Genomic DNA, 14,246 nt, shown 5'->3' on the forward strand with positions numbered 1-14,246 from the left:
TGCTCCAGAAATCCTGTTCACATGACAGTGATCTCTTATAAAATTCGCTGGCATTGTTTTGCCATAATTTTTTATGAATCAGTTTCTTTGAGTAGGTGAGTGTGAAACTGCTTCTAAGAAGAATGATCTATTCAGAGTGTTTCTGAAGTTCTGAGGCTGTGAAGGTCAGCACCAAGATAATGGCAGCCTTTGGGACTCTGTGGATGCCATCTAGTGGGGCTTCCCTGGTTATAGGTCAACCTCACTGCACTTTGAACATCTATTTAAATTGCACTTTTTCTAGTCACAGCTATGCATATAAATATAGCACACTAATCAAGACAAGTCATTTCTCTGATCTTGGTTTTGTCAATTATAAAATGTCAGGTGTGACCTTGATTATCTCTAAAAGTCATTCCCACAGTAAAGTACATGATTTGCAATGTCAATATCAGTAAACAATAGAAACTCTCAGGTATACATGATTAGTGTCAGACATTCAATTTTCTCCTTGGCGGGCTGATGTGACTATAAGCCCCTTCAACAGAGGCATCTCAGATCTGATAGAAGCTTCTGAGAAGCACTGAGTAAGGTTATTTTTCCCAAGCAAAGTTTCTGGGGTCATTCTCAATATTAAAAAAATGAAAATGTATTTATTTCCTTATTTTCTGCTAATCTTCCTTCCCTTTCTGATACTCATTTTTATATGCATCTCCCAAAAGTCTAGAAGCTTAACAAGATGACTCACAGCATGTTTGTGAGCCAAAACTGTGCAAATCACCTGTGAAGGGTGACTTTAAACTAAGTTCTCCTCAATTTTATAAAACTTCCAGAATGTCAGTCTCTTAACCCTGAGATCTCCTAGGGAGAGAATTAAATAGAAGGTATGTGTAAAAATGAGTGAATGAATGGATAAGTATAAGTATGTAAATAAATGAATAACTAATACATAATTAGTTTAGGGTAAGGTGGAGGACAGGAAAAAGTTTATTACAGTTGATTAAAGTCAAAGGCAAAAAAAAGTGAAGCTTAGAAATAATTAAATGTTATCATTTCATGAAGCAAGTGAGTCAGCATTAAAGTAATGGGAAATTCTATGGGGCACCTGGGTGGCTCAGTCAGTTGGGCGTCCAATTCTTGGTTTCAGCTCAGGTCATGATCCCATGGTTTGTGAGTTCAAGCCCCACGTTGGGCTCTGAACTCACAGGGTGGAACCTGCTTGGGATTCTCTCCCTCTCTCTCTCTGCCCTCCTCTGCTCACTCATGTTCTCTCTCTCTCTCTCTCTCAAAATAAATAAACTTTAAAAAGTTAAAAAATAAAGTAATGGGAAATTCTAGTCATATACATTATAATGCAAGACCTAATTTCTGCTGATACTTCATGCTGGCACAACAGAATGCTCATTACAATACAGATTCATGCAACTAGGCCTTTGAATACTGACCAACTTTCAACAAAAAGCTTTGTTTTTTCAACAAACATCTTTGAGTGGAAGATATATTGATGAACAAAATAAATACAGACCCTGCCTTCAAGAAGCAGGTGGATTTTCAGGGTGAAAAGTCCAGAGAGGCCTTTTGAGCAGTCCGTACCCTGCCACTGCTCTTGGACATAAGATGAAGAGTAAAGTTCTGTGAGCACCTCATGGGAATAGAGGAAGGAGCAGCCGTGTGTGGTGACCTGGCATAGCTTATTATTTCCATTTACACTTGCTGTCCAGAGGCAGGCATATTTTTTGACAAACAAAAATCATTTAAGACAAAATACCTGCTGAATAAGATTTCTGAATTTAGACAAAAAGTCTGTTCCTGTGTGAATGAAATTAGAGAAATGAAAAGTCTCAGGAGCATGGGAATAATGTAAATTCGGGGGTCTCACTGCTCTTATTTCATCAGCAGCCAAGAAAATTCTGGAGAGAAACACCAGATCAGCCCAGTGTTTTCTGAGGAGCCTTTGTTGCAAATAAGAAATTGGTCTTCCAAAGTCTTAAAAACTAATGTGTTTGTTAGATGAACCTTAAGTTGCTACTAGCTAAATAGCCCAGACAATAAAAAAGAATTGCAACAAGAGATACAAATAGCTAGCTGTGTCAAAGATCTTTGTTTTCTAAGGCTGACAGGCTTGAGGAAAAAAAGCAACTTTTGAGTTGCTTTAATTGCAAAATATAAAGCATCCATTCCTTTTACATACTTAAGAACTTGTGTATGTGTTTTAGCAACGTAATCTACTTCTAAGTAATATACCGCTATAACCTCCATACCAGAATCTCTATTTATTTTACTGTTTCATAAGTTTCTTTAATTTTTCTTAAGTTTAGTTATTTATTTTGAGAAAGAAAGTGTTAAGTGGGGGCAGGGGCAGTCAGAGAGACACAGAGAGAGAGAGAGAGAGAGAGAGAGAGAGAGAGAGAGAGAGTCCAAAGTAGGCTCCGCACGAAGAGTGCAGAGCCTGATGCAGGGCTCAAACTCACAAACCATGAGATCATGACCTGAGCCGAAGTCAGACTCATAACCAACTGAGCCACCCAGGCACCCCTCTTTTTTTTATTTTTGAAATATTTTTTTAAATTATGGTTCTTTGATTTTTTAATAAAATATAATTACATATTTAATCCATAAATATGTTTGCCATTTAAAAATTAAAACCCCACAAATAATAGCTATTTATTTTAAATTCTGGGTGTTCAGGGGGAGAAGAAAAGGTAGATTTATAAATACCAGAAGCAAACTTCCCATGAAGTTTAAGTTTAAGCTCCATCACTTGTATAGGCCCTTATGCTATTTCTGTAAGAGCTTTCCCCTCTCAACCTCGCAATTGGGTAAGCTTCAAGGACCAACAAAATCTGAATATGATACTTATGATTAATTAACATTCTACCCATATGATCCTCAACTACTGGTCCATCTTTCAATAGTGACAGTATCCTGTGATTTATGCCTGAACAGAACGGGACCAAATGTGTCTACAGCCTGACTAATCATACTAAGTCTCAAGGACTAAAAGTTTTCTCGGGAAAAGAGGCATTCAGTGCTAAAACAAGACCAGTTGGGCTGGTCAGTGGTTTCGGAAGAAGGAGGAAAACTAAAGTCTGTTCAACCACGTTCTTCAAAGACAAAATTGCTGTTAATCTGCTTTCTCTGGCCCTCTATTTCCCCCCATGAAAATGAAAATGCAAGCTCACAACTTCTTCCATAGCACAGATAATTAAACTTACAAGAAAAAGGAAACTTATATGTAATAAACATGCTATACATTTGTTAGCATCTGACACTGTTTTTTAAAACCTTTTGCATCTGTTCATTAATTTGAGCTTTTAAACCATCTATCAAGGTAGAAACAATATAGTTTACTCGTTTTTAATATTAAGGCAATTAAGTTACTGAGGCTTTGAATGACCAACTGAAGGCTGATACTTTATTAGAGCCTGGACCAGAATCACAGTTTCTTGAACACAACTGATCAGCAATAAGGCATCTGATATATCTTGGGTAATGTCCCAAACTCCAAATACTTACCCGTCAGGAATCATTGTGAAGTTAATCTTAAATGTGTTAGCAATTTAACCAAACTAGAAAGCATCTCACATAGAAGTGATTTCACTACTTGATTAAACAAACATACATGAAAACATGTATGAATCCCAAACCAGAGAAGCTACTATATTGGTATTTGAGTTGATACATCTGACACAGAATGCAAAGAATATATATTATATCCCTTCATATATTCTAACACACACACACTTTTCAAAATTGTATTCAGTGGTTCTCTTTAAAATTATAACAGTTTAGGAGCACCTGAGTGGCTCAGTCAGTTAAGCATCCAACTCCTGATTTCTGCTCAGGTCATGATCTTGCAGTTTGTGAGATTGAGCCCCATGTTGCGCTCTGCACTGACAGCAAGTAACCTGCTTGGGATTCTCTCCCTAGCCCTCCCCTCTCGCTCTCTCTCTCTCTCTCTTAAAGTAAATGAATAAACATTTAAAATTATAACAGTTTAATTTGACAATTTAATAACCACATAACGATTAAAATGTGTGGATTTATTCACATTATTAAATATAAAGCGCTCAATTAGAACAAAGATATATTATCATGAATTATGCTCAATACCACAATTGATCAAAAGTTTAAAATAAAACATTACTGACTACAAATGTAAAGTTATGTATTAATGACTTTAAGAAAAAAATTTTTGATATACCTAGATCTTAATGTATCACCACATAAATCTCAGACTTAAACAACTAAGGTCCCTAACAAAATTATCTCGGTGCAGAGGAAAAAGAGTGATGTGAATTACTTATACTAGTTTTGAAAATAAGTTCTCAAAGTGGAGTTATCCCAAAGTAGAATTGTACATGTATTTCTCTGAAGTTCTCTGCATACAGTCCAAAAATATTGTAAGTCACATGACAATATGTAGCTACATATAACATTATTTCTGTGATACATTTAAATTTCTTGGGGTGCCTGGGTGGCTCAGTTGGTTAAGCATCCAACTCTGGCTCAGGTCATGACCTCACAGTCCATTAGTTTGAGCCCCACATTAGGCTCTGTGCTGACAGCTCAGAGCCTGGAGTCTACTTCACATTCTGTGCTTCCCTCTCTCTGCCCCTCTTCCACTTGCAGTCTGTCTGTCTCTCTCTCTCTCTCTCAAAAATAAACATTAAAAAATTACAAATTTCTTATTTTATAGAATTTCCCAAACATAACATTAAATGTGTAGGTAAGCAATAATTTTTAATGCCTTAGCCTAAAGTAAATAACAAGTTATTAGAAAATGATGTTATTCCATATGAACATGATTCTTAGAAGCTACAAAGAAGACTGTAGGACAATTTAAAAATGTACATAATGATAACAGAACAATAAAAATGACCAAATCATGAACAATGTGTGCATTAATTATTCACTTATTATAAATTATGGGGTTAGCAATGCCCATTGAGTAGATTTTTCTTGATTAAGTGTGAGAGTTAAAAATTAGTTTACACACAATCACAGCTTCTAAATCACATTCATGTATAAAAAAAAGTATAGTCACCATGTTATTTTTAAATTCATTATAATAATCAGAATTTTTAATTGTATATTACCTAGAAAATAAATAGAAGACTTTTTCCCCTAACTGGGAGGTAACTAACAATTTCTGTCACCAGTTGCCCTATTTACTTTTGTGTATGATAAGCAGGGAGGGGAAAAACTAAAGTTTGAATATCTTATGACTAATATGGTAACTTACATATTTCATAAATGTTGGGATGGATAAAACTGAGGTGAGATAGTAAACTGTGTGTTATTATCCGTAAGAAGAGTGCACAAATCAATTTCCAGTAGAAAATATAGCCTATTACTTTAGGTGAATGCAGAAAATTTTCTTAATAAGCATACTTCCAAAGTTAAGAAACTTTTTTAATGCTGTATCTTGTCATTTATTTAGATCTTTTTTAAACATTTAAAAACATTTTCTGGCACTCAAAGTTAAGGTAGTTTTAAAAGTTTTTTTTTTCCTATTAGTATTCTATGTATTTCAGAAGGCTTTTACTATTGTAGTCCAATTTGTACTCATAGAGCTTCATATGTACTCTGTAATGAAACTAAGGCCTAACATTGAATTACAAGGGAATAGTACGTAGAAAATGTTCAAACGCCCAAATAAAACAGAGTATAGCTAAACCAAGAGTTTCTTTTTTCTATACATCAACATATAAACATCTCTATATATAGATACTCTATATACATATGTATGATATGTGTACATGTAAATATAGACAAATGTTTTTATGTAAATGCAAACATATATGCATGCATATTTTTAAAAACCAATGTTGTAGAATTTTATCCTAGGTGCAGCAAGGTAGCATGGAGGCTGGTTAAAGAGACCCAGGTTAAACAGGTGTAATACAAAGAATGTAGAGTTCCTATTATCAGTTACATAGATTTGTCTCAATTATTTAGATGCTTCAACAATTAGCAATATCTAGTAACCAACACTATACAACAGGCATTGTTCTAAGCACTTTTATATATTCTCATTTTATCTCATAGCACCCTTTTGAGAACAGTATTCACTATTATCCTAATATTGAGCCACCATAAATTTAAACAGCATGACCGAGGTCCTTGGTAAGTGTTATAGTCAGGAATCAAACCCATAAGTGGTTTGGTTTCAAGAGTCCATGCTCTACACCCTTAGGCTATATTGTCCCCCAATTAACTGTCTATATCCATATTTTCCGTGATACAGACCTAGAGCTTAAATATAGTCTGTCCAGTTTACTTATAACTCAGAAACTACTGAAGTATATAGAAATTGAGGTTATTCTGAGAGGTGCAGTTTCATCTGCATTAATTCTCCTGAGTGTCTTATAAGAAGCAGAATCAAACAAGACAGACATGGGTGTTTGTCCAACTAAGTGTATTAACCTTCTTCAGCTTCACTTGACTATTTTATACTGGCAAAAAATGCATTCTTAGAAGGGCTGTTATAGAGATTAGAGAAATTATACCTACATTTCCTGGCACATAACTAAGTACTGTATCAATGATAGCTATTATTAAACTATCATTATTAGTCTCATTTACAGATGAGAAAATCAAGCATCAGAGAGTAGAAGGAATTTCCCTAAGAGCACACAGCTGTTAAGTAGAAGTTGTGAGTCTGGAACTCAGGTTCTCTGGTGCTATATTCCATGCAATTTGCAGGACAACATATTGCTTCAAAAATTCCTTTAGGGCAAAGCATAAAATTCATCTTTTCCATTTTCTCCCCGAGTTATTTTCCCATCACCTTTTCTTGAGGATTTATGTAATACATAGTTTATAAGTTACAATCTAGTACTTAAGCATTTCTAGGTTTGTCTGGTGCTGCTTCAGCAATAAAATTGCAAACTCCCTGAGGGAAAAATAACTGATGTCTGTACACAATGGTAGCTGTGTACTCAACAAGTAACTTTACTATTTTCATTATAGAACAAAGTTCACTCTTTCAACAAATAGTTTGGGTCTACTTGAGTTGATCTGATTGGCCCTCTGCCTCTCCAGACATTTTTTTTTTTTCCTCTCCAGCCAACAAGGAATACCTGGGTACGCCAGGAATCCTGTTATGATGTCATGGGCAACATGGAAGAAAAATTTACAGTCAGACATGCCAAAGATAAAGGTCAAAGATAAGACAAAAGAGAGAAAGAAGCATCCATCTTAAAGAGCAACATAAAGAAGGACCACAATGAGAGAAGCAAGGACAGGGAGACAGAGGGACAGGAGGAGGAACGGGTATTAGATGGAGTTTTATTGTACACAACCACGTGGAAATAACAAAATAAAAGACTGACAGATTGCAAACGGGAAACTCAGGTAAATTTGGGATTGGGAATGCCTATCTGCGTAACAAGAAGCGGGAGCATGGGGAATAACAAATAGTCCAATTATCTGCCTTTCTGTTCTCAAAATAAGTAACCTACTTCTCCATTATCTTAGAAGTAGATCTATTTCCACCTGTTTGAGACCTTAGAAAACTCTTAACATGATTGAATCTGATCCTAACACCACATTTTGAACACCACAGCTGGACACCAGACAGTGTCCAGCTCTAGGGAAAATGCCTTTCTCTCCCCTACAGTATACAGAGCACTTTAAATAGGTGCCGGGGCGCACTGATGTGGCAGGTAACATTCAGGACTGCCCAACAGAGCCTAGATGTTATATAAAGGACTCTGTACTTCCACAAAGAGTTTATACAAACCTCAGGAAACAAATTATGTCTGATTTAAAAGAAAAACAATGCTATATAACAATACACAGCAACTATCGAATTAGGGAGGTAAAAATAGCAAGCTTTAGGATTTCAGAGGAAAGGAAAATCACCAGGGGTCAGCTGATGTGGTCAAAGAAGGCATCCATAAGAAGGTGGGTCTGGTCATCATCCAAGCCTCTCAGCGTGGTACCAAGAATATATAATTAAGCTGTGACACCTAAAAGCCTGACCCATGGCACAAGAATAGCATGTATCTCCAATTTATTTCCTTTTTTTGCCTGACAGTGTTCTGCTAGTTTGAATGCATAATGTTCTGGTAAAAATAATTTTGTTGACAGAACCGTCATATACAGGAAAAAATTCAAAGTCTAGAGCATTTAAAAATGCACATTTATCATGATAAAAATCTATTAAAGTACTCCTATTCTTATGTTATGCTTTTTTCTGTTTCTTTTACAATTTAATGTTAAAAATCTTATTTTCCAGCATATATACTCCTGATCCCAGGTTACCAGAGTTACCATTTAATCTGAATTCTCCCCCAAACTCATCCAACTTTATAGTCAATGATTAGTTCCCTGCTTTTCATGATTATATTTTAAAAATTACTTTCTGCAACTTCTCTTTCTTCACTTGCCATTTATGAAGAATAGACTTTTAGATTGCCTTGTCTACCCCCATTATGTATACATTTATATCTGACTCTGATTGGAAATGTACCAGTGATATTTGTTTGGCCAATAATAAAAAACACTTTACAGAATTTATATGGGTGACACCAACAATGGACAGAACATTGGAAAGAAACAGCACATCAATTGTAAAATCTAGGATGGCAGGGCAAATATTTTTTCCTCTATGTTCCCAGTACTGTTCTGTTCTAGGTGCTTCCCTGCTTAATTAATAGTAGAACCTCAATAAAAACATGTCAAGTAAATGAATAAACTACTGCATGCAATAACAAAACAGTTACTCATTTTTTGGTTTCATCTATTCAGGTAATCATTAATTGTTATATCCATTTTTTCCAACAGGACTATTAGGATAAGAAGACAGAACTGAATTCTAGCCTTTGAAGCAGTGAAAGTCTGTTATGAAGATAACATGAATATGTATAATTAAAACAGACCCTGAAAGCTTGGGGTACCATGATATTAAGAGTCATAAGGTAAATGGGAGTTAAGGAGAGAGAGAGAGCAAGGCAGAGAAAGCCAAAAAAGACACTAAGGCAACCTAATTATCTATAACCAGCATGATTAATATTAGCATTAGGTACTCACTTACTAAAATGCTTGGATTTTTACCAATAAATTACATGATTAAATGGAATCAAATCGTGAGTTTGGGTCATGATCATGTTAGGTACCAGGCTGCCTGGCAACAAATGACTATAACCCACAGGCCATAACCCACAGTGGTTGAGTGGCCCTCTCCATGTACTCAATCAGACCAATTCACTCAGAAGTCTGAGGTCCATCTTCCTGAGACATGTCTCCAGCACAGTCACATGAGACATCTTTTTCTGGAAACCCATGACAGCCAATGTCAGGTCTGGCTGGGCCACTGATTGCATATCTTTCTCTGATTTAATTAAGCAATAAATTATGATGTCTGCTGTGAGGTAAGATTCCTTTACCGTGAAGCAGACTTAATGCAACGAATCTCCAAGGAGTGACAGGTGAGAGACAATACATAAACATTAATCAAATGCCACATAACAAGTGAAGGTCTGACTTTAGGACATGGCCTAAAGGTACGAAAATCAATGGCCATCACATTCTACTTTGTGGTTAAAAGTTATCACAACATATATTTTATCAATGTCTATCTTATACCGGCCAGGAGAAGTCTTAAGACTTTTTCATGGTGTGTTTCTCATTCAGCCAATTAAACTTTGTTTCTATGCCCAGATTCACAGACTGCCCCAGGTAGCATCAGCACAATACTACTTAAATGCATAAAAGGCATAAAAAACAAGAGTTCCAGATCCCAAGGAGCTTCCAGTATACTTGCAAGGGCAGGAGAAAGTTAAATCACAAACAAATTGGTACTGTTCCCACTATGTTTCCACAAACCTAATTTAGAATTCTACAAACCCAAAAACAAATGCCTGGTTTATGCGAGGACATAAGCCTTACAGACAAAAGTAGAAGAAAAAAAAGAAGTATGCTACCATGACTGACCCTTTCTATTTGCTACAAGCAGAGGTGTAAACTTGTCCTCAGGTGCCACATTTCCATCTCACCAAGGAGTACATTACCCCTACAATGCAATTCTATAAATGATACAGAAGCTCCCTTTTTGGCCAGAAAACATGTTTATTCCTTGACACTTCTGGAACAATATGGGAAAAGAAAGTGGCAGAGGAGAGTGCAAAAAAAGAAAGAACAAACAAATTAGGATAAAGACTATGAACTGTTTTTTTTTTTCCCTTTAACAATGGTATTTTGCATTTGTATAGCATTATGTAGTTTATAAAATATTACACACACATTTCATTTTGCCTTAAAAACTGTATGCGATAGGCAAATTACCAATGAGGAGAATGAAATACAAAGGGCGTTAAAAATGTATCCATTAAGAATGAGAGCTAATTTCAAAAATGATTCTCTTCTGTTCTATTCAAAAGGAGTTCCTAATCCTGTAGGTTAGTATTTTTCACCTTTTCATCTTCTTAGGTATTCAGCACCATCATTTAATTCTCTTCCATATGTATTTTTTCCCCTCTTGACTTGCTTTTTGTTCTCAACACAAAATTATCCTGGAGCTTTTTCTAAAAAACAGCAGCCATTCGGTCAACACTATCTCTCTCCGGCTACCATGCTGTGCTTCCTTATTCCCTTCATGACTGTGATCCACCTCCGGTCACCATCCTCCAACGCTGGGGCATATTTACCAGCAACTTCGTTTCATCCTTCTCAATGCCATAAAAGCACTCTTGCTAAATCCAAAGCTTCCCTAACTGCTAATTCAATTTTGCATTTTTATTCCTTATGCAAGTTGATTGTTCTGCTTCTGTTAAGACTTTCCTTCTCTTTCCATTTGCCATCCCGGAATCTGGAAACCACACTCTATTCACCTTTCCCCCACGGACATTCCTTATCAGTCTCTTTTGCAAACTCCCAAATCTCTGCTTCCTAGATCAATGTTAATTAATCACATCATGGTCAATACTACAGTCTCCCTGGATTTGTCCCTCTCCTTTTCCCCACTGCAATCAACCGATCGCCAAGGACTACCATTCTACCAGTAATCACTTCAAATTCCATTCTGTCCCCTCTATTTCCACTGCCATTGCCTCAGCTCAGCTGGTCACTTTCTATCACTTGGACCGCTATGTGGTTTGCTAACAGTTCTTCCTGCTTTTGCTCAACCATCTCTACCACCAGGAACACCACCACCAACAATCACCACCACTCATTCATTCTCTATTCAGATCCAAATAAAATTATTAGTTTCCAGCTTTACATGGCAATCAAGATGTAACTCTTCAAGATAGTAAGCAAATTTTCTTCAGTCTTACTCCTTTCTCTTTTTTTAGTGTTCTCCATTGTTAATCTTCAACATGGATTCTTAGTCTAGCTCACCCAAATGTCTTGTTCCTCTGTGAGGTCATGCTGGTGTCTCATGCCTTTGATTCTACGGAGGTAACATTTCTTCTACCTAGATATGTCTTCTCCATTGCTTTGAGGCCCATGCTTAACTATCATATCCTTTTCAAAGCTTTCCCAAGACCTCCTAAATTGAATTTGACTTTGGGTCCTTTAGTTTTCTATACCTACCACTTATAAGCTATTATGGAATCATTGGTTTATTTAACTTCCCCATAAATTCTAGCCAAAGCAATTATGACATATATCTTTCAAGGATTTTAAGCAAACTTATCTTACCCCAAAAGTGAATCTTAGGTTATCTGCTTGTGTAATAAAGCCTTTAACTAAGACAGCAATTATGGAAAAAAACTTCAGGTCAGTTTCTGTACATATTAAAAATAATTCCTAGGTTTTGGAATCTGAAGCAATAAATGATGTTTATGGCAATCATTAATTAATCGGTGCTTTTAGGCAATATCTCAAAAAACATTTTATACTATATTTTTCTTCTCTGATGTATACATGTAGTGTGTTTATATAAAAATGATTAATAACAAGCGTGCTTCGATGCAGCTTTGTCAAGGGTATAAAAGTAATTAATTAAACTGTCTTTTCAATCAAGGAACCATAACACATCCTTCATCTTACAGTTCTTAACTGAATTCGTAAATAAAATTTAAGTCATATCCTCATCTTGTGTTTTCCACTTGGCTCTCTCCTGATGAATATGAACTCTGATGCATTACAGCTAGAGCATAATATTCTGTCATATCTGTAAATTCCACAAAGTCTTAAGCCATGAAAAAGATGGCTACATGCTGTTTTTGAAAAAAATGTTTGAGAATTAATCATTTATTTCCTTTTCCTGACATGTCTTTTATGCTTTGCATGTTTTTCAAAGATAAGGAGAGTAGTAATGTTAAGCAATATTGCTATCCTCACCAGTGGAAGAAAATGGAACTATCAATCCCCAAACAAAACTACACACTTGACTTTGAAGGTGCCATAGTTTGTCCAATTTCAGAGTCTCTTCCAAGCACCTTTCCTGTATTATGAACTGCAAAATCACTCTGACAGTTACAGATTCTATTTTTAGAATCTATGCCTTTTGTCACATCATTTTGCATAATCTCCCAAGCACTTGAAGCATGAAGACAATGAGACAGAGATTTAAAATGCTTGAATTGCTGGAGTATAAATGACACATGAAGCAATCACATAAATTCAATCAACAGATTTACCATCACAAAGAATCCTTCTAAAAAATTACCTACGAACATGCATGACTCAACTTTTAACAGCACAGATACAGTCAATATTTGAATAAAAGAAAAACAATTAAGAACTTCAAACTTGGACATAAGCTTTTCAGTAGTTTTTAGTACAATTTATAGTTTCCTATAAAGTATACATTTCCAAATCTGGGTTATGGTCCACAGAAACTGAAATGCATCAGTCTCTTTATGTGGGAATTCTATACACGTAGTTTAACACAAGACAAGGCCAGGAGCAAGAAAGGAATTGATAGTAACTGTAAGAATTAACACAAACACTAAAAAGTTATATTCTCACACTGCTGGAAGAGTGCAAAACAGTATTTCATTTTGGAGAAATCTGGAAGTAATTTTCAATAAACCTAATAAATCTTACCCAGTTAAGAAATCTGCCCTAGAGAAATAATCAGAAACTCGTATATAAATTAAATAATTCATTGTTGAATCCTCTGAGATAGCAAAATTATGAAAAGAGTATAAATTTCTGAAATTATGACAAATGTTTATTATGTGTAGCACAAATGATTGACAGTATGGTATCTGTTTAATTAATTGCAGCACAAATTTAGGATGCCTTATTAGGTGATCACTAAAATGGCAGTAAGCATGGAAACATAAAAAATGAAAAGTCTGAGCAACAGAATTTACCTGGGAAAGGTTGGACGAAAAAAGAAACATGACATTTTCTAGTCTTTGCATCTTGTTACATTTCTATTTTCTCTTCTTCCATAAATCAGTCAAAAAGATATAGAAATAGCTATGAAATATTTCAAGTAATAATTGGGTTGTTTCCTCTTCATTTCTATCTATTCTGTGCACTTAGCAGATGAAACAAGTGTGGTTAAATGAATAAGACTTCTATCCTATGTTGAAGATAATATATATTCTTCTTCAATATTTTAAATAATTTCCCCCTGAATACTAAGGCAAATACATACCAAATGGAGAGAATTACAAAGTTTCATAATGGTATAAAGAACATAAATATAATGCACAATCTTTCTCCCTGGTGACAGTCATACACTGTTCGACATTTTGATGTTTTTCCTTTGCTACATATGATATACAAGCATAGGAATATATACTATACTATATATACACTTTTAATTCTATTTTTTGTCATTTAACATTATATTGTAAACATTTACTCAAGTCACTTAAAATTATTGTATTATTTTTAATATGCCATTATTCAGGACATTGTGTAGGTTTCTTCTAATTTATTGGAACATTGCAGTGAATAGATCTGCATACTAACTTTGGTTCAAGTTTCCTTTCCATTAGGTATGGTTCCTCAATTGTGCATTATAGGCCACACTTAGGAACAATGTGAAGGTTCATGGCACATTCATTTTTTCCTTTTTTTTTTTCTTTCTTTCTTCTTTTTTCTTTCTAGACTGTAGCAATTGATACTCCTGCTTGGTAGATATCCATTTCACTGCACTTTAACCAACATTTAATATAATCATTTACAAGTTGTTCACTACTTTTGATACTTGAAGTCTTTTGTTTATTTCAATCACTTAATTAATAATGCAGTTAATCATTTATTTTTTATCAAATATCTTTTCATTCTGTAATTATTTATTTACTCGTGTTGCCTTTATTAACTGTAATTTTTGTGAATTCTTTATAGATTAC

At 35.0% G+C, this 14,246-nt stretch overlaps 1 protein-coding gene across 1 annotated transcript in view; it reads right to left on the reverse strand.

Moving 5' to 3' along the window:
• MDGA2 (MAM domain containing glycosylphosphatidylinositol anchor 2) overlaps nt 1-14,246 on the reverse strand; it is an 855,787-nt gene that overhangs the window by 594,425 nt on the left and 247,116 nt on the right. The window lies entirely within an intron of this gene.

The sequence above is a fragment of the Panthera leo genome, chromosome B3, assembly GCF_018350215.1.
Source record: "Panthera leo isolate Ple1 chromosome B3, P.leo_Ple1_pat1.1, whole genome shotgun sequence".
NCBI lineage: Eukaryota > Metazoa > Chordata > Mammalia > Carnivora > Felidae > Panthera > Panthera leo.